The sequence below is a fragment of the Pinus tabuliformis genome, chromosome J (genome assembly GCF_031772625.1).
Source record: "Pinus tabuliformis cultivar Carrire ecotype Pingquan chromosome J, CPIR1, whole genome shotgun sequence".
Classification (NCBI taxonomy): Eukaryota; Viridiplantae; Streptophyta; class Pinopsida; order Pinales; family Pinaceae; genus Pinus; species Pinus tabuliformis.
Window position 1 is genome coordinate 1,135,416,328 of NC_142295.1, and position 22,549 is coordinate 1,135,438,876.

The 22,549-nt window shown below is 34.3% G+C and overlaps 1 long non-coding RNA gene across 3 annotated transcripts; it reads right to left on the minus strand.

Moving 5' to 3' along the window:
• Positions 1 to 5,430: 5,430 nt before the first annotated feature.
• On the minus strand, positions 5,431 to 21,802 carry LOC149231081 (uncharacterized). Of its 3 annotated transcripts, none has more exons than XR_016247420.1 (3): positions 21,571 to 21,802; positions 21,367 to 21,445; positions 5,431 to 5,862 (listed from the first exon to the last, which is right to left on the minus strand). It is a non-coding gene; the product is annotated as an uncharacterized LOC149231081 (long non-coding RNA). The 3 variants fall into 3 exon arrangements; XR_016247419.1 differs by lacking the exon at positions 21,571 to 21,802 and adding an exon at positions 8,347 to 8,506 and having other exon boundaries at positions 5,796 to 6,240; positions 21,367 to 21,548; XR_016247418.1 differs by lacking the exon at positions 21,571 to 21,802 and having other exon boundaries at positions 21,367 to 21,548.
• Between the last annotated feature and the right edge of the window lie 747 nt (positions 21,803 to 22,549).

Here is a 22,549-nt window from a genome sequence, read left to right on the forward strand (position 1 = left end):
CTTAGTTTCTTCTAGCTTCGGAAGGACTTTCTTTTACCTTAAAGTTATTTTAACCATTCATCCTCATTGTCAATGAAAATACCATTGTTATTTTGGTCAAAAAGTTCCTATGTCATTGCATCCACAACCTTCAAGTCTTCTTGGTATTCTTTTGCTTCTAACTTTTCCCAAAATGCAACCACCTTCTTAACTCTAATCAAGTTGTTAAAGAATTGAAGCATTGGAGATTCACTAGTGAAAATTTTATATTTTATCCAATTTCTTAGAACCAAAAAATATATATTCATTTTTGATCCAATTGCTTAGAACCAAAAAAGATATATTCATATTTTTTTTAATTGTAACAGACATTGCTTTTTTATTTAGAAAATATTTTGTTTTTATTTTAAAAGGAACATGCATCAACTTGATACACATCTCCCTCATATTGGACTATAGGTAGGCACAACAATTTTTTTTTTTTTTAATTACTTTTATCCTTTTTTTTTTTTTTATAAGTGACATAAAATTATATTATTTCACATGAACATCCAAATATTTTGTTTATGGTTGAGAGTGAGAGTGAAATATTCTTACCACATTTTCTGAGTTGTAAAATCAACAACAAACCCAACAAACACAATTTGAGTGAGATTATTGATATTTTATAATGTTTTTAATTAAAACTAACTAGATATATTCATTTTTGTTTTTAATTATGATTGATATTATTTTTTATTTAGAGAATATTTTATTTTTATTTTAAAAAGAAAAAACATTACACATCTCTGATGTAAAATGCTAAACAACACTAATTTAATTTAGGAGAATATTAAAAAATAACACTAATTTATAAAAATAGAAAAAAAAACTACAAATTTTATTAAAAATAATATTACCATTTGAAATTGATAAATTTTAAAAACATAAAATCATTTAAATAAAATTTCTAAAATTATTATCCATAATAATTATAATATTAATAACAATTAATTTTTTTAATCAATTTTTCATAAATCAATATTAATGATTATTTAATTTTTCAATAGAATATTTAATAATTAAAAATAAAATAATTGACTTCCCCGTGAATGAACCAACCCTTTAATCCTGTAAGATATTTCTTTTCTTAAATTTCAATGCATTAACTTTCCTTGTGCATTTATTCTTGGCACTGGTGGGCATTTGCTGGCGAGGTAAATTGAATTTTAATGATTATTTTTTTATTTTATGAAAGTTTTGTAAATTTTAGTTATATTCTAAAAAATTTTGTTAGAGATTTTTGTAAATCCAAATAAAAGCTGTTAAATTTCATAATTTTAGCTGCTTCAGAAAATTTTCATAATGCTAAATTTATTTCCATTATCAAAAACATGATTCAAACACTACCTCTACAAGAATTTTGATTTTTTTTTTACCTAGGTGGCTCGACTTCCTTGACTCCAATTGAATTGAATTCCATACCTTAAACTCACCACTAATATATAAATAATGACCCATGAAATATATTATAGTTATAGTTATGGAGCTTGATTTTCATGCTAAACGCAATTTTTATTATTGATTACAGGTTTTAATCTCATTGTACTGAATTTCTTGAATATCTTTGAATTTGAATGACAGTAACTAGGTTAAATAATTGCTTTTATTCTTATATTTTAGAGTAGTTGATTTCATTGTTGTTTGTTTAATTTAAAAAATAATTGATATTACTGTAATTTATCAAATTCTGAAATATTGTCAAAATCTACTTTACTGATAAAATATTCATAATAATTTACGGGCAAAGGTTTCTTAGCGTTTAAAATCATTCAATGAAACCAGCAAAATAATAAATGAGTGGTCCAGTTATTTCGCGCACAATTCTAAGGCATAATAATTAACAACACTAAGGATGGAATGGTGTACCTAATCTGAATACCTAGGTATTTATCTATATGTTCCAATTTTTTATTATGTCAATTTGTTTATAAACTAATGGATCTTTTCAATAGAGTCTCTCCAGGATTCAGTAATTCAATTTCCATTACAGTGAGGTTTGACCAATGAGTGACCAAGTGACCAACCTTCAGATATTTAACCAAAATAGATATAATATTGAAAGAAATGTTGGAATTGAAATAGATAATAATAATAATAATAAAACAATATTAGGGAAAAAATATTCATCCGAAATATCGATGGAAGGAAACAACAGTAAAATTGTGTACTCTTTATTTTTTTATATTAGAGAGATTATAGGTTGCTTTAGATTCAATTATCTTTTACATTGCTCGATAATAAATTTACATTTCAACTTTATTATATCTCCTCCATAGTCATCTAAAACGATAAGTCTTTGATGACCAACTGAGCCTTCTGGATTGGAGGTTATCAAATGCCCATTATTTAACATTAACATCGAATTCCGATTTTATACATCTTATAATAATAATAATTAGCAGTTAATTATCTCTTCTTTGATTTTAGGTCACACCCTCTGTGTGGATATGGATGAAAATCCTGGCAAATTAGCGGAAATCATATACACGAGACTAGGTAGACATTACGACATCAAATCTATCATCGTCGTATGTGTTGAATCAAAACGATTCGCTGGGCCGAGCTTCACATATCAACATAAACGATTCGATAATAAACATATCCGATAATGATATCAACATGAGGGACGGAAAAGTGAGCCCATGGGCCCAAACAACCACGTAGCATGTTATGTGAATCTGCAATCAAGATAAAAGTTGCCAATTCCGAGAAGGTAATTCTTCCGATGTCACGTTAAGTGACGCTATAGCCATGCCTCACACTTCTTTATATGGTCCTACACCCACTTGACACTTGAGAGAAGCAACCTTTCTGCTTAAATTAAACATTTATGCTTCAGCGTTTGTTTTATAATAGAAGTGATAATAAATTAAACGAATGGTATAGAATATATGATGAAGTAAATCACCAATAATTACGTTACGAACATATGTACAGAAGCTCAGAATTGTTATCCATTCAGTTAAATATTGATATTCGAGGGTCCAACCAAAGCATATGAAGATAGATATTCGATTGCCTATCTGCTTTGCAGAGTATAACATATAACATATTTTTGGATGTCGATTGAAATGATACCCTAGAGTCACATAATTGACTGCCAAACTAGTTTATAATATGCACAATAACGTTGAGAACACTCTTATAAATATGACAATGTTTCGCTGTGTTTCCATGTGAATTTAGTTGCTTATGTAACTATTTGTATGGATGCAGTGGGGAGAGATGAGATCATCGGGAAGAAGATGAGGGTATGCTGTGTTTCACGCCCAGACGAGATGACACTGTTCTTATTTCTCTTCTTTACTCACTCACTTTGATATGAATCACTAAGAGATGTGAGACGGCAGTGCCATTTCTCTGCGCATTAAACCTTCAGTTCATATATATATATATATATATATATATATATATATCGGCGCCTCTATATCTATGCAGGGTTAGTATTTTTATTTCAAATAAGGATATTCAGGGACCTCATCTTCACTTATGCTAACTTTGCTCACTGCTAATAATCTTTTCTCTCAACTTATAATAAGAATAAATGAAGTATTCTTACTTCCAATTTTCTTACTTCCAATTTTTCCGGTCACGGGAATAAATGAAGTATGGTGTAGTTGTGGAGCTTGATTTTCATACCAAATGCAATTTTTATTATTGATTACAAGTTTTACTCTTATTGTCCTGAATTTATTGAATATCTTTGAATTTGAATGAGAGTAACTAGGTTAAATAAATGATTTTACTTTTGTATTTTAAATAGTTGATTTTGTTGTCTGAATTTGAATGACAGTAATTTATTTTTGTGTGTTAGAATAGTTGATTTTGTTGTTGTCGGTTTAATTCCAGAAATAATGAATTAGACAATAATTAGGTTAAATAAATGATTTTACTTTTGTATTTTGGAATAGTTGAATAGTTGATTTGGGTATTGTCTGTTTATCAAATTTTAAAATATTTTCAAAATTTATTATTTTGATAAAATACTTATAATAAGTAATATTAAATCATTAAATTTAGTAATAAATAATTGTTTTACTTATTGCAAAGTGTTTGTTTTGGAAAAAATTATAGATGTTTTCTCATTTTACGCCTATATTATATTACTTTGTATCTGTTTATTAAGATAAAATGTGGTTTGGTTATCATGACAAAAATTTGCTGAATACAAATAACACCAGATCCAGATTTTATAAAATGTACTGATTTTTATTTTATAATACAAATCTCAACCTTGTTTTGTTACTTAAAAAAATAATTATAAACAAATATTTCTTAGCCTTTTAAAATCATTCAACAAAATTCGAGATACAAAACCAGCACAATAATAAGTTGGCGGACAGTTATTTCACCCTTCATTATAAGACATAATAAGCACACGCACAACAATTAACGACGCCGAGAATGGAATGGTGTACATAATGTGAATACCTACGTATTTGTCTCTATTTTCCAATTTTTTATTATGTCAATTTGTTAACCCCGTGTGACATTGGTTTTATAAACTCATGGATCTTTTCCAATACAGTCTCTGCAGAATTCAGTTGGAAAAACAACTCATTTTCCATTACAGTTGAAGGACTTTATTGGTTCGTGTCATGATGGTATGCCTAATTTCTTTTTAGATTCACAAAGGAGAAGATGAAATGTCAGAGGAAGAAGAGGACAAAACTTATCACAGCTGCCACAGATAACAACTGCTGTAGGCAGCGGTAGTCCCTGCCGGGTCTGAAATCCTTATATTTAAATAGGTCATTAAAAATGTTTCTCTGTTTAATGATAAGTTTGAAAACTGATAAGTTTGAAAACAAATTGTTGACACTGTATGAATATTTGAGTAATGTATTCGTAATGTATTCAAAAGCTTAATGTATTCCGGGTGTGTGCAGGGGTTGCCCTTCAGCACAACAGTCTAAATGCGACATATTGTATGATTAATGACACTGTATGAATAGTTGAGTAATGTATTCGTAATTTTAAACCAATGCATCTCGGACCTTCCATTAAGTTTCTTAACTGTGACGACCCTTCCATTAAGTTTCTTAACTGTGACATATGTAGTATTTATCATCTAAAAATATCCCTTCGTAAAGTTTGCCAAAATCATCACTACAATGCTAACAATACCATTCTGGGGTTCAAACATGGCTCTCCATCAAATCACTGGATCAAGTGAAAAAATTAATTAAGTTTAATCTCAAATCAAATCAATGGATTAAAGAAAAAAATAATCTAAGTTTAATCACAAATCACTGGCAACAATGCGCTCTCATATCATCTCAACAACATGGATTTTTTATTTTTTTAAGCAGCTAATTCTAGATCCTCCTTACACTGATCACTGATCAGTGCAATTGTTAGAAACAATATCTCACAATCCATCACAATATCAAGGTGATCGAGCTTGGATTAATGTGAAGACCTGGGTTCAAAACCCTCTATATAGGACTGCTCTAATTCCCTCAAGGTGTTAATGATACATTGAGAATAAGCCTACCCTAAAATAATCTAGTCTGCCAATCCATCGAACCAATCTAAACAACCAAGCAATGAAGGGCCAAACTGAAGCAACGGAGATCGTCCAGCACTGATGCTACGATCCTGGAACAACAATCTATCTTTAAAATCATTGAAAGTAAATTGGGGCACTATTTTGCATTCTTATCTCTAAAACTTTTATGATGATGGAAAGTTGAAAACAAAACTGTTGCCATCTTTATAATCACTCAATGATACCACGGGCAAGCATGCAATAATATGCATACGATATTCCATTCAAGCTCTATTTTGGAATTGAGAAATGCTTCCAACACTCGACCGTGTCTTATATAAGCTTGCATCCTGCATGGAATGAATGCATGAGTTTCAGTTAGAAAATTCCAATGCCATTTAAATCCATTGCTCCAGAAATAGATATGATATATAGCCATTGAAATCTAATGCTCCCGAAATAAATATGATATATAACCGTTTAAATCCAATGGTCAGGAAATGATATATAGCCGTACGGATACATATCTACATGCAATAAAAAAAACTATTGATACAAATTTTAAATGCAAATGTTGTAAGTAGAAACTTTTAATAACTCTCAACCATGATACAAATTTTAAATGCAAATGTTGTAAGTAGAAACTCTTAATAACTCTCAACCATTCATTCCCTTGCCTGGAATATTGCAAGAATGACGGTTTCGTTGCCTTGCCTCTTTCCTTTTCCCTGTACATATAATTCATTGATTTAAAGACAAAATAATTATTTAATAGATTCAAAGACAATAGAATCAATTAACTATATAGAGTATTAATTTATGTTATATGTTAATCTTCATTGATTTAAAGACAATAAAATTATTTAATAGATTCAAAGACAATAGAATCAATTAACTATACATAATATTAATTTATGTTAATCTTAGACTGACGTATCCAATATATGAGGTATGTATTAATAAGGTTTTGATGATTAAGTTAAAAATTTTAGTATTTATGTAACAATTCTCGCTCTAGAAACAAAAATTTAGTTTATCTAATTTCAGTTTTTGTTATGCAACTATTTAATTTCTAATAATTATAATAATTATTATATTTTATGCAAATTGATCCAAAAACATTATGCATATAATCTCCATAGTCTCCATTTTTATTACTATTCAATGGACATAATCTCTATAGTCTCCATGAATTTCCATTACAATTCATAGATAGTTTTGAAAAACATTATGCATATAATTTCCATAGTCTCCATTTTTATTACTATTCAATGGACATAATCTCTGTAGTCTCCATGAATTTCCATTACAATTCATAGTCTCCATTTTTATTACTATTCAATGGACATAATCTCTATATTCAATGGACATAATCTCTATAGTCTCCATGAATTTCCATTACAATTCATAGATAGTTTTGAAAAACATTATGCATATAATTTCCATAGTCTCCATTTTTATTACTATTCAATGGACATAATCTCTGTAGTCTCCATGAATTTCCATTACAATTCATAGTCTCCATTTTTATTACTATTCAATGGACATAATCTCTATATTCAATGGACATAATCTCTATAGTCTCCATGAATTTCCATTACAATTCATAGATAGTTTGAAAGTGACGAAGTATTTAATTTCACTTCTTACCATGTAATTATTTAATTATTAGAGTGACGAAGTATTTAATTTCACTTCTTACCATGTATGGTAATTAATCTCTATTCAATGGACATAATCTCTATAGTCTCCATTAATTTCCATTACAATTCATAGATAGTTTAGTTTGAAAGTGACGAAGTATTTAATTTCACTTCTTACCATGTAATTATTTAATTATTAGAGTGACGAAGTATTTAATTTCACTTCTTACCATGTATGGTAATTAATCTCTATTCAATGGACATAATCTCTATAGTCTCCATGAATTTCCATTACAATTCATAGATAGTTTAGTTTAAAAGTGACGAAGTATTTAATTTCACTTCTTACCATGTAATTATTTAATTATTAGAGTGACGAAGTATTTAATTTCACTTTTTACCATGTAATTAATCTCTATAGTCTCCATGAATTTCCATTACAATTCAGAGATAGTTTGAAAAACATTATGCATATAATCTCCATAGTCTCCATTTTTTTTTATTAATATTCAATGGACATAATCTATATAGTCTCCATGAATTGCCATTTCCATTTTTATTACTATTCAATGGACATTAATCTCTATAGTCCCCGTGAATTTCCATTACAATTCAGAGATAGTTTGCAAGTGACGAAGTATTTAATTTCACTTCTTACCATGTAATTATTTTTAATTATTAGAGTGACGAAGTATTTAATTTCACATGTAATTATTAGAAATTTTTACCATGTAATTATTTTTAATTATTAGAGTGACGAAGTATTTAATTTCACATGTAATTATTAGAAATTTTTACCATGTAATTATTAGAAATTTAATTTCTAATAATTGTTTGTTTTTATATTTTATGCAAATTGACCCACTACAACTTTATGCACATAATATCCATAGTCTCCACTTCCATTACGAATCCATAGTCTCCACTTCCATTACGATTCATGGTTTGATGATTAAAATCACTTGCCAGAACTTGAGGTGTTGCCGGACGAAAACAACAAAAAATATGTGAAATATAAACAATCTACACTTTGCGGAATATAAACAATCTACACTTTGCATGATGAAAAAAAATGTGAAATATAAACAATCTGCAGTTTGCATGACATTATTTTACACATTCAAAGCCCTAGATAGCGTCAAACCCAGAAACACCATGACTGGACATTTTGGGGTTTAGGTTAGGCCTTACCTTAGCTAAGAGTGAACGTCAGTTAGCGGTAGCTAAGCGAACGTCAGTTAGAGTTAACACCCTCATTCCCAAAGAGTGTCATTCCCCGGAGCAGTAGCTAAGTGAGCAGTAGCTAAGAGCGAACGTCAGTGAGCGGAGATGCGGGTCTTTCTCAAGGGGTCTGTTTCAGGCATGACGAAAAAAAATGTGAAATATAAACAATCTACAATTTGCATGACATTATTTTACACATTCAAAAGCCTTACATAACACTATTTTACACATTCAAAAGCCTTACATAACACTATTTTTTCTTCCGCACAATAAAAAAATTGCAAAAAGAAAGTACACAATAAAATATCGATGATTACTAAAAATAAATACAGAATCTAAGTCATAGTCTGCAAAAGCAGAGTAAGAAGGTTTGAAAAGCCATTCAAGCTTACTCGCAACAATGAGAACAGATAATCTAAGGTCACAAAGTGTTGAGATAACGAGAACGGGCTACATCGGCCATCTAATCATTTTATCTCATCACCTACCATAGCTCAATGTTTACGTGTCTATTTCATGTCTAGAGGGCTTCGGAATTTATACAAGATAATGTTGTATCTATATATGAGAGTGGTGGACTTACATATTGTCCATATTTCTAATTTTCCGCAAGCTTTGAAACAATAAGGAATATTGTTCATTGTTGTTGTTCCAAAAACAATAAGGAATATTGTTCATTGTTGTTGTTCCAAAGTATCAGTTATAATAGAAGTCCAGCTCCATAGCACCGAAAGTATATGACAATTCCTCCTTCGCTATACTTGGTATAGAAATCGATACTGTTGGTATCATCCCATGACCGCCTTTTTCCTCCTAAAACATATCATTTGCCCATTCCTTTTCATCATATATCTCTTAGAATCCTTGAAAGTTGATTAGTTAATAGTCCTATAGTTATTAAAATGCATTGAAATTGATTTAGGAAGTTTATGTTAAAGAATTAGAAGTTTTTGGTGAAATGGTTACAGGAAGTTCTAACATCCTGTAATTAGCTCATTGTTTGACATGTGGCACAACAGCTAGGCTGGAGCGAAAGGCATGGATGAAAAGTAGAATGTCCAAGCATGGACAAACACCTATCCTACAGCAGAATCGACCCTCCTACATGTGCGGTCAACACAGGTCAAAGCATGGCATACTGGCGACAAAGGCAGCAACAACAGCGCATTCTAATTTGATTTAACTTTTGTTCTTTTTGAAATCAGTTAGGATAGAAACATTTTGAAAATCTCGATGTAGTAAAAGCGGCAACAACCATATTCCGAATGTACATTCATTTTCGAAATGACATGGTTGTAATAGACATATGTAAATACAGTCCGGGTAATGAAGGCATGGTTAATCGTTGTATCATTCTGAAACAGAGTTTTTGAACTTAATACTAAGAATCCAGTTACAGTTACGACTCGTGTCTTGTGCATTGATTTGATAGTCGGTTGAATATAGTCCAGTATACCTCTGGAACGCAGACGGGCCCTGCGTTAAACCGGTATACTGTCCTTTTCATTTTATTTGCACTTAGGGTATTATATGGTTTGCACAATAGTTACGATTGGTTTCCGATTTCAATAGCTTTTGATTTCAATTGAATGTATATGGTTTGTGTTTATGGTAATGCTTGAACAGTCATCGCTGAGATCTTGAAGCGCGTCCTGTAAGGGATTCGATCCCTGTGTATGTCCTTTAAAAGCAATGTCATGAACTTTATTTTCATTTCAAAATCCATTTATGATCTCTGTCTATTTTTACCTTGTGTAAATATTAGTGAATGCTGGGTGTTTGCTGAACAGGGGTTTTATGTGTGATGTCTCTGTAAGGAGATCAAAAACTTGGTTTGCAGTGATACACAGTGTTTATGTTCAGTATTTAATTTGGTAAAAGCATTTAGTGATAGTATTGTAATCAGGTATGTTAGTAGAGTGACCTGAGTGTTTGCATGATAGGTAACATACCCCAATCTTCCGTAAAGAAGTACTGTGACCTACATCATAACCACTTAGCCAACAATCCTTTATGTCTATATACTTTAGACGCATGCCTCTAAGCTTACGCATCCTGGTCGATAATAAATATAGTCTAGTCTAGTACCCTAGCTAGAACACTACATTTTGGCGCCTCTGCCGGGGAGGCGTACTTAAAGGATTCAGACAAAAAGAAAAAATTTCAACACACAAAAATAAACAAAAACACAGTTAGAAATCATGTTCATTTATGCCTAGATTTAGAGACAGTCAAGGTAGATTTGTAAAAACCCCCCACCATCTAAAAACTAACCCATCATCATAAGGAGCAGACTCTCTAGGGAATACAACACCAGCCGAGGAAGTTATCCAAACATTGGAAGAAAAATTTTATTCAAGACAGAAACTTACTCTTATTGAGAGGGAAACTTTATTCACACATAAATCGCAAAAGAAGCACTTTCCTAGACCTTCTACACAAGGAGAAAGTAGTACAGTTACCGAACAATCTTCCTTTCTCCTTTTTCCACCAAGTGACACTGACACAGAGAGACCAATTAGAATGGCTGAGGAAGGATCTGGATCAGTACCACGCCAAGGAGATGAAGAGGAGTCAACTTTTAAGTTCCCTATACATGAACTACAGGAGGATGAGGAGATCAAAATGAAAAACATACCCCCATCCGTGCTACCAAATTTCTATGGTATGGCTTTGGAGGATCCAGACTCATTCTTGTTCGAGTTTGACATTGTATGTCGAACTTATGGTTATACAGATGATGCCCATAGGCTTAGATTGTTCCCTGCCACATTAAAGGCATCAGCCTTAAAATGGTTCATGGGGCTTGGTGAGCATGCTATAGTTGATTGGGATGGCATGAGGAGAATATTTCTTAGGAAATATCAGCCTTATTGCAGATCCAAAGACTCTAAAGATGATATCTTTAGAATGAGCCAGCAAGAGGATGAAACCTTAGAGGAATATTTAGAACGGTTTGTCTACAACTTACAAAAATCTAAACACCGAACTATGCCTCTTGATCTGGTCCGCACAATATTCTTGAAAGGTATCTGAGAGGAATACATGGATGATCTCAACTTGATGGGAAAAGGTGACATTTTTGCCTTACCCTTTGAAGAAATCGCTGAGTTGTGCGAAAAGTATTCAAGGAGTAAAGCTAAAATGGGAAAGAGAAGCCTGTCATCAAGGGTCACAAAATCTGCCTCTGCAAGTGTCACAAGGGCCGAAATAGGGAATCTTTTAGAAGAGTTTAAAACAGATATGTTAAGCAATCTAGGGAACCAAATTGAAACTTTAAAAGCCAAGAAGAAACAAGAAGATGAAGATCATATCATGGCTATCTTCTGCCCAAAATGCCGGAAGAAACATGCATTAAAAGATTGCCCTCTAGAGAACATCCAAGTTTGTGCTTTCTGTACTGAACATCATGATATGTTTAACTGTCCTAAAGTTAAAGTTTTGCAGAACTGTAATATGGCAGCCAATACAGAGATGGAAAACGTGTATTACATGGGCACAAAGCAACCATGGCAGCCAAGGCCAACACCCCAAGGTATGTTTCCAAATCAAAATCTGCAATTTCCTATGAATGATCAAATGTATGCACAAAACTCATGGAATGTACCCATGCCATGGCAGCACCAAAACCAACCATAACACCAATGGAGACCGTCTCAACAGTACTCCCAATCTTATCATACATATCCTCAATCATACCCACCTTACTCACAACCATATCAACAATACCAACAGCCGTATCCATCACATTCTCAACCATATCAGCAGTATCCTCAGCAAGTTGTCTATCAGCCCCAACTTCCTCAACAAGCATTGCCTGCTCCTCCACTAATAAATGCACCACAACTGCAATTTCCAGCTAACTCACAACCTCCCAGACCCACTCAAATTCCTGTTCAAACTGTCCCAAATCCGAATGATAGAGCAGAGAGGCCAACCTATAATGTAGAAGAAGGAACCTCATATTCCACACTGCCTTTGCAAAACATTAATTTGAGGTCTGGTAGGGTGCTCCACAAAGATTCTCCAATAACAAATAAGTAAGAAGAAAACTCAGAAAAGGAAAATGAAATGACAAATCAAACAAAACCAAACAATGATACCAAAGATAATCAGATGCAACCACTGCATCCACCTTTTCCAGAACGATTGGTCCAAATAAAACCAGCACTGTCTATACCACAATTTGATGTCTTAGATGAACTTAAAAATGTCTACATAAAAATTCCATTGCTGCAAGCTATAAAAGACATTCCTATCTATACCAAAGCCATCAAAGACATGTGCCTCAAAAAGCCTGCTAGAAAAAGGATTGATCCTCAAACCATTCATGTCATAGGACATTTAGCAGGCCTTATGACCAATACCATCTCCATGGAAAAGTATGTTGATCCTGGCATCCCCAGAGTGACCACCATTATTAACAACATATGGATTCCAAACACTTTGATAGATCTTGGAGCCGTAATCAATGTCATGACTCTTGAAACCATGAGAACACTCCAGCTCATAAATTTGCAACATACAACGATTGTTCTAGAACTCGCTGATAGGTCCAAAGTCATTCCTGAAGGGATTTTGGAAGACATCATTGTCTCACTGGACTCTTGGGAGTATCCAGTGGATTTCTTAGTCCTTCAACCCAAATCCAATTTAGGAGGACACCCTATCATCCTTGGTAGACCATGGTTAGCGACTGCTGATGCATTCATAGGATGTCGATCGGGCAACATGATCATTTTAAGAGGGAACGAAAGAAAACAACTCACCCTTTATCCATCAGCACAATCACCAACAGTAACACACAATTTGTGGCTTGATGATAAATTTAATGATAAAGAAGAAGTACAATCTGTTTTTAGCATTGACCAAATCTATGATTTCCAGGAACAAGACAATAATGATTTGGTAGAATTATTCCTTTCTCAACCTGATATGTCTGAAAATTTGAGAAGTGAACAATATCATGCTGCAGATGTACTTTTGGCCCAAAACTTTCAGGAAACATGCACCATCCAATCTTTGCAAACTACATTTCACGACATTTTTCCAGTTCAATCCATCACCAATACACAGAGTCAGATCATAGAGATTAGTCCAAGGAAAACTCTGAACATAGGCAATCACCTAGACTCATCTCAACAAGAGAAATTGATTAGACTCTTGAGAAAATACCAAAAAACCTTTGCTTGGGACTACACCGATATGCATGGGATTCACCCTGACACATGCACTCACCATATCTATACAGATAGCACCATTAAACCAGTGAGGTAACCACAGAGAAGAATGAACCCCATGCTCCAAGATATTGTCATAGAGGAATTGCAAAAACTTTTGAGAGTTAATTTTATATATCCTATTTCTGACAGTCAGTGGGTATCCCCATTGGTTATAGTGCCCAAGAAAAATGGTAAGTGGCGCATTTGTGTTCATTACAGACAGCTGAACAAAGCAACGCTCAAAGATTATTTCCCACTGCCATTTATTGACCAAGTGTTAGACACCCTAGCTGGCAAATCATCATTTTCTTTTCTTAATGGTTTCAGTGGCTACAACCAGATCAGGATCGCCTCAGAAGACCAGGACAAAACCACATTCACTTGTCCTTGGGGCACCTATGCTTACAATGTTTTGCCACTTGGACTTTGTAACGCTCCAACTACATTTCAGAGAGCTGTGCTAGCTATTTTTGCTGATTTAATTCATGATTGTGTTGAAGTTTACATGGATGATTTTTCAGTATATGGCAATTCATTTGAACATGCATTAGAAAACCTTGAGAGAGTTTTGAAAAGATGTATTGAAGCTAACCTGTCCCTCAGCAATGAAAAGTGCTTTATGATGTTAAATGAAGGGATAGTGTTAGGCCACTATATTTCTTTTCAAGGCATCCAGGTTGACCCAGCAAAGATCCAGATCATTTCTGATTTGCCAATTCCACAGAATCAAAGAGAGGTAAGAAGTTTCCTTGGGTATGCAAGCTATTACCGGAGATTTATTGAAAATTGTAGTAAAATAGCTTTACCTTTGTTTAAACTTCTAACCAAAGATGAACTTTTCAACTGGAATGAGAACTGCCAACAAGCATTCGAACAACTCAAAAAGAAGTTATCAACCGCACCAGTCTTGAGAGGGCTTAATTGGAGCCTACCATTTCATATCTTTACAGATGCATCTGACACTGCAGTAGGTGCATCATTAGGCCAAAAAGAGGAATCTTGTACTTATGCCATTTATTTCATTAGTAGAAATCTAACACCTGCAGAGTTAAACTATACAGTTACAGAAAAGGAAACACTTGCCATCATTTATGCTGTGAATAAATTCCGACATTACATAACTGGTTATGAGGTCTTTGTACATACTGATCATTCAGCCATTAGACATTTAATGAATAAACCAATAACTAGTGGCAGAGTTACCAGATGGTTACTATTGTTACAGGAATTGAACATCATAGTGTTAGATAGACCAGGCAAAGAGAACCAGGTGGCAAATTTTCTCTCTAGACTGCAAAATCCAGGTGAGGTTGTTCCAGTTGAAGATTCTTTTCCAGATGAAAACTTATTTTCAATTTCCATAATAACTCCTTGGTATGCTGATTTGGCCAATTATTTGTCTACAGGAAGGACACCTCCACACTTTATTGCAAAGGAAAGGAAGAGACTAGTCAAACAAAGTGCTAGATATTCATGGCTTAATGGCGATTTATTTTACACTGGTTATGATATGATTATTAGAAGATGTGTAAGAAATGATGAGGTAATTGATATTTTAAAATCTTGCCATGATGAACCGTGTGGTGGGCATTTTGCAGCGAAGCGGATAGCATTCAAAGTTCTTACTCTTGGATACTACTGGCCATCCATTTTCAAGGATGCCAATAAGTATGTAAAGAGTTGTGACAGCTGCCAAAGAATGGGCAAGCCCATCAGCAAGCAAGATTTTCTCCATACACTATCTCAGCAAAGAGAGGTTGATATACTGCAGCCCTCAGCTGCAGTATCACTGCCTTAGTTTCTTTTATTTCAATTTCAGAGTCAAAAAGAAATAAAAAAAATAAATAAATATATATATATTTTTTTTATATAAAACAAAAACTAAAAAAAAATATATATATATAAAAAAAATAATGGGTTAGATGTGAAAACCAGCCTCTGGCACACTCTAACCCCGAATTCCTACTTGAAAACCAATTCGTTGGCGGGTAAGAATTCTCTTTCTTTTGTTCACTGTTTGATTTATCAGCTGAATCATGACTTGAGGACAAGTCAAAATTTTAGTCGGGGAGAGAGGCATCAGCATTTTGTTCTTTTATCTCTCCATTGTAAATTCTTAAAGATTTCTTATCCTATATCTTCACTGTAAATTTCCAAAGCAGCTTGTTCGAGCATTCCAGACTTCAATAAATAAGTTGTTTTGTCATTGTTTTATCTCAGAAGGACCTGGTTATAAACATTATGCGGGGGGACCTGTTCTGTCCAGACATCTATGCTACCAACACCAGCAGTAAGGGGACCTATTTAAGACACCCAGAAGGGATCTGTTAAAGAGATTGACACCAAGGGCTACTTCAACAAAGTTTCATCAAGTTTCTACAAGGCTTTGGGCACCAAGATTCCATCAAATGCCCAAGCTCAATGAACCTGTATACATACAAGGACCTGCATGAACATTTTCAATCTTTCTCAAGGGACCTGTTACATCTTCAAATTTTTCTCAAAGGATTTGTGCATTCAATCTTTCTTAGGGGACCTATTACAACAAGCAAGAGAACAGTCAAAAGGGACTAGTCTTACTCAGCATGTCAATACAACAACAACCAACAAAAGAGTAATATGTTTCTTATTCTTAAACATTTAATTTCTTAGATTGATTTTTAATGTAAATTTGATGACTGTGAACTGTTATGATCGATTTCAAGGACACCTACATTTCCTATCATCCCTTATTCCACCGATTCTCATCATTTCTCATACTTCAACCTATTCATACTTCTAAACCCATTACCAACACATCAACCTTGTCATGCTAAATACATCCTACAGCCATACCAACATCCTCCATCTGACTGAATGCCAACTGAAACAGGACACGTGGCAGATTGTGTTTTTAAATACAAGGGAAAGAAACAAATGTAAAGCGGCCTATTCATTGTATTCCACACGGCCAAATCATGACTCCACCACCCGACGTACCCAAGTGATTCAAGGGACTCCCCGAAATCATACCCAGCATTATATATATATGCTCCTAGCGCTCTTGTGGTGACATCTATGTAAGCGTACAACACTTTGTTCTAAAAAAATGAATACGCTGTGAGTAAGTACAACTGGTTATCCCACCATAATTTTCGCATTTGATCCCTGTAACTTTCAAAGTAGAATCAGAAGCAGTGAGCGCCAAAAGAAGTATTATCATTTGGGTTCGACTTACACAGTGAGGATTGGAAGCAGTGAGCGCCGAAAGAGGAAAATATAACCACTCTGTTTCGACTTCCATCGACCGACCGAGCATCATACTGAAGATTAAGGGAAGCGATACACCAGGTAACAAATTTGAAATTTCTTTGTTGAAATTGTAGAAACATAAATAGAGAAGGGTTAGAGCACGACCCTCTACCACTATGACTAATAGGGTCGAGCCGAGTGTGTTTGACAGTTCACAATATCATGAAGATTGCATTGAAATTCTCAGAGAGATACAGTGGTTACCATTTTTAGAGAAATTTCATGGAAGTAATGAGGAGGTTACCAAGCAATTTGCTTTCACATTCAATGGAGAGAAAGCCCTGATAGGTAACTTCTCATTCAGGGTTTCAGAGGATACTATAGCTTAGGCAATAGGGATTAGTCCAGAAGGGGAGAAGTATTTTAAAACAAAACAATTTAAAGAGAAATCGTGGACGCAGTTTATGTCTAGATCCAGAGTCTCATCAGTTAACTGGAAGAAGGGTGTTCCAAGAAGTTGGTTGATGCATCCCTGGGATGAGATGGTCTACATCCTTCAAAAATTCGTAACCTGTGAAGGCCGTTATAGTATTGTCTATCTATACCATATTAAACTACTGCTCCACTTGAAGAAACAATGTGTTATCAGTCTACCATACTTTCTATTACAAAGCTTAACCAAGATGTCCAAGACTATCCAGAAGCAGAAGGGGAATGAAGACAAGAGCCTATATCACTTTGGCTTAATTAAAATTCTTATTGAGCATGAATTGCAGAGAAGAGGGAAACCGTGGAAAGAATTCCTAGCTGCTAATCGAATTAGAGATGAGGAAGATAAAGAAGAAGTGCAAGAGGACTCAGGGTTCATGAAGGATATTGATGAAGAAATCCCAGTATCCAAAGCCAGCAAGGCACCTCTACCTGTGGGCAGCATAAGGACTAGGAACATGAGAAAGGAAGATGCTAAGAGGGCCGAACAAGATAAACTTTTCACCACTTACTCACGAAGAACAAGGAGGACACCAAAAGCCCAGTTACAAGAAGACCAGCTTGAATCCAATGCACCTGCACAAATGGATGTTGAGAGTGGTGACCACTCACTACCAGGACCAGAAGTTGATATAGAGGTAGAAAGCAATAACAAGCAGAAAAAATGTTCACCACCTCCCATTAAGAGACAAAAGAAATTGGAGAAACAAATTGAAGAATTAAAGGAAGAGCTCATGGAGGCTAATATGCTAGAAAAAGTTATCAAGAGAGAAAATGAAATGCTTCGGGCGCAGAGTAAAGAAACTCAGAAGAAGAATGAAAAGTTAAGGGAGAGAATCAGTGAACTGGAGGCTGAGCAAACGGAGATTTCTAACTGGGCCACTAAGTGGTACAATCAGAAGAAGACCCTCAAAGAAAAATACAAAAGGTTAAAGCAGGAGCTTAAGGGTCAGAAAGATAACTAGGTGAAAACGAATGTGGACACATTGCTCAAGGCAGCAGAGATCCAGGCAGGGATAGAGTTCAAGGAAGCACTTCGGGGATAGCATGAGGACATGCTAATTCCTTAAGTCGGGGAGAGATGTTGGTATCATCCCATGACCCCATTTTTCCTCCTGAAACATATCATTTGCCCATTCCTTTTCATCATATATCTCTTAGAATCCTTGAAAATTGATTAGTTAATAGTCCTATAGTTATTAAAATGCATTGAAATTGATTTAGGAAGTTTATGTTAAAGAATTAGAAGTTTTTGGTGAAATGGTTACAGGAAGTTCCAACATCCTGTAATTAGCTCATTGTTTGACATGTGGCACAACAGCTAGGCTGGAGAGAAAGGCATGGATGAAAAGTAGAATGTCCAAGCATGGACAAACACCTATCCTACAGCAGAATCGACCCTCCTACATGAGCGGTCAACACAGGTCAAAGCATGGCATACTGGCGACAAAGGCAGCAACAGCAGCGCATTCTAATTTGATTTAGCTTTTGTTCTTTTTGAAATCAGTTAGGATAGAAACATTTTGAAAATCTCGATGTAGTAAAAGTGGCAACAACCATATTCCGAATGTACATTCATTTTCGAAATGACATGGTTGTAATAGACATATGTAAATACAGTCCGGGTAATGAAGGCATGGTTAATCGTTGTATCATTCTGAAACAGAGTTTTTGAACTTAATACTAAGAATCCAGTTACAGTTACGACTCATGTCTTGTGCATTGATTTGATAGTTGGTTGAATATAGTCCAGTATACCTCTGGAATGCAGACGGGCCCTGCGTTAAACCGGTATACTGTCCTTTTCATTTTATTTGCACTTAGGGTATTATATGGTTTGCACAGTAGTTACGATTGGTTTCCGATTTCAATAGCTTTTGATTTCAATTGAACGTATATGGTTTGCGTTTATGGTAATGCTTGAACAGTCATCGCTGAGATCTTGAAGCGCGTCCTGTAAGGGATTCGATCCCTGTGTATGTCCTTTAAAAGCAATGTCATGAACTTTATTTTCATTTCAAAATCCATTTATGATCTCTGTATATTTTTACCTTGTGTAGATATTAGTGAATGCTGGGTGTTTGCTGAACAGGGGTTTTATGTGTGATGTCTCTGTGAGGAGATCGAAAACTTGGTTTGCAGTGATACACAGTGTTTAGGTTCAGTATTTAATTTGGTAAAAGCATTTAGTGATAGTATTGTAATCAGGTATGTTAGCAGAGTGACCTGAGTGTTTGCATGATAGGTAACATACCCCAATCTTCCGTAAAGAAGTACTGTGACCTACATCATAACCACTTAGCCAACAATCCTTTATGTCTATATACTTTAGACGCATGCCTCTAAGCTTACGCATCCTGGTCGATAATAAATATAGTCTAGTCTAGTACCCTAGCTAGAACACTACATATACCTTTGAGCTCGCTCTCGGGAAACTAACCCATCGACATTTATACCTCATAAAACAACCATACCATATTTGAATATCCAACCATGCACCATATACGACAACTAAAAAGAAATTACTTCAATTTATTTAATCATATTAATTTTTATTTTATATAAATTTGCATATGTTTTTATGTTAGTTATTTATTTGTTAGAAATAAAAATAAATGAAATAAAAATAAACAAACATTTGGTGACATATGGCCTTGGATACATTCCACGTGCCCCCACTACCTTGAATCATTTCTTCAGGACAATTTTAGAAAGACTCTAGAAGGAGATTCAACCATTTGGGTGGATGCTTGCAATGGAAGTTTGTGGTGGAGGAGCTGCTGGGTGACCAAGCGCCTTTGATTCTACTTGATCAATAAGGTGAGTTCGAGTCACGACCCTTGTTTCCAACCACTTAGTCAATGGGTGGTAAAAAAAATATATAGCACAACTCAAGCTCCGAAAAAATCTAGGTAGGGAAAACCATGGATGAGTTTCTCGTCCACGCTCCTACGATTGATGATCATAGGTATTTTACCATTTATATTAACAGGAAAATAATGAGTACTTATAGATTAATCTTCTTCCGACTCAATACCCAATTCCTCTTAGGCAGGTGGTTCTAGAAATGAATTAGAACAAATTCTTCTTCACTAATCGTACTCTAAGCGCTTGAACTGCTAGCACCCTCATTTAGTGAGGGAGGAACTCTTGTATTCTACACATCCGGTAACTTTTCTAAGGTTAGTGAAGTTGGAAGCTAAAAAAATTATCTTCCTCTCTGTCATTCTACACATGAATTGTAAAAAATTTGATGTTTAAAAAAATTATTTACAGAATCACATAGACATGTAATGGAAGTAAAATTAACACTCCTGCAAATATATATTTTCTGCATAGTTCTATTCTACACACCCAAAGCAACTGATCATCCCAAAGTTATATCCCCATATCCTCGTCATCTTGATCCTGAAGTAGACATGGGAACATGTCCAGCGTTCAAATCCTTGGACAATCTTCTAGAATTCATGAATAAGGAAATTTATTCGAGTGAAGGAAAGTTATTCGAGCACAAACCCAACCAACAACATTTTCAATGGAAGTCCTGTAATGGAGGTTAATCCATGCTTGCTATATCATGGCCCGTAGGATGTCAAAATGAGCAGACAATCACCCGTACTTGTTATCTGTGCAAGTAAATGTGCCATTCTCATTTTCATGAGCAATCCAAGGCATCGAATTAATTGTGCATGGATAGACTCATATGGAAAATCGTCATTATTCGCACAAAACCCTGAAACAAACCACCAACAAAAATTCCCCAACCCACCATGGGAAAGTGTAGCTCACTCACACCCGCCAACAACCATGAAAAGCTAATTAAGTGGAGCAACAACCATGAAAAGCTAATTAGGTGGAGCAGCTAAGTTGGTTTCGCCTTCCTTTTACAACCCGAAGAAAGAATAAAGAACTCACATTAAGGAAAACTGCTCAGAGGAGCATTATAAAATTAGAGGGTTCAGTTTGCAACAACAACAAAGTGATCCAAAAACCTTTAAAGGGGAAGATATATGTAAACACAAACTGAGTATATGTAAAAGCATACCTTTAGTTTGTTTGCAGCAGCAGCAAACTGATTCAGCAACGTTTAAATGGGAAGATATATGCAAAAGCATATCTTCAATCTGCATGCAGCAATGACATACCTTTAGTTTGCAAATCCACGTCTAAATGGGAAGCCTGATAGACTTCCATGTTTACAGGAATAAAATATATCATTGCATTATCAGGAAATATATCATTGCATTACCAGGAAGGGTTCTAGAGTTTTAGTGGGATCAATAATGCAGGCCAGGTGCCAAAAACAATCCAGCAATAAAACAAACAGCTAGCTAGCTTCGAACATAGAGTTTTAGTGGGATCAATAATGCAGGCCAGGTGCCAAAAACAACCCAGCAATAAAACAAACAGCTAGCTAGCTTGGAACATTGTGGAAGCCGTGCCAGCAACAACGTGGAAGTAGTGGGATCAATAATGCAGGCCAGGTGCCAAAAGCAACCCAGCAATAAAGCAAACAGCTAGCTAGCTTGGAACATTGTGGAATCTGTGCCAACAACAATGTGGAAGTAAAACACACGGTAGTATTCTGTAACTTTTTTAGAAATGTTGGCCAACAAAAAATTTAGATATTCCAAGTTTGTTTTTTTTCGAAGTTATGTAAAACTATTTATCTAAATATTCCAACTTTGTAATTTTTTAAATTTATATAAAATAGTTTGGATATCTTATCCAAAGTTTAGAATTACCTGCTAGCCAGCCAAAGTCAAGATATGCAAAGTTTGCAATTACCTACATGGACGCAAACTTAAGATATGGCAAAGTGCAGTTATCCAAAGTTTTCAATTACCTGAATGAATGCAAACTTAAGATATGGCAAAGTGTAGTTATCCAAAGTTTTCAATTACCTGAATGAATGCAAACTTAAAGATATTGTAAAAAAAATGCATTGGGATACGTGAATCTTGCAATAAGACTCCAAAGCTTATTGACGAATAAAAAAATACATAATATACTTTATATTGTTTTCTAATATTAAAACTTTGGTTAAAATTTTGATGTACATAAATATTTTTGGTCAAAGAAAAGATTAATAGGCCGTCAACGCTCTATCGATTGCTAATAGTCGCAGGCAGGGACTAATAATTGATTCTTAATGTAGTTTTTTCTTTTCTTTTATAAAACATATTCTAACAGAATATTATGTATGTTTTTTATCTTATAGATTATTA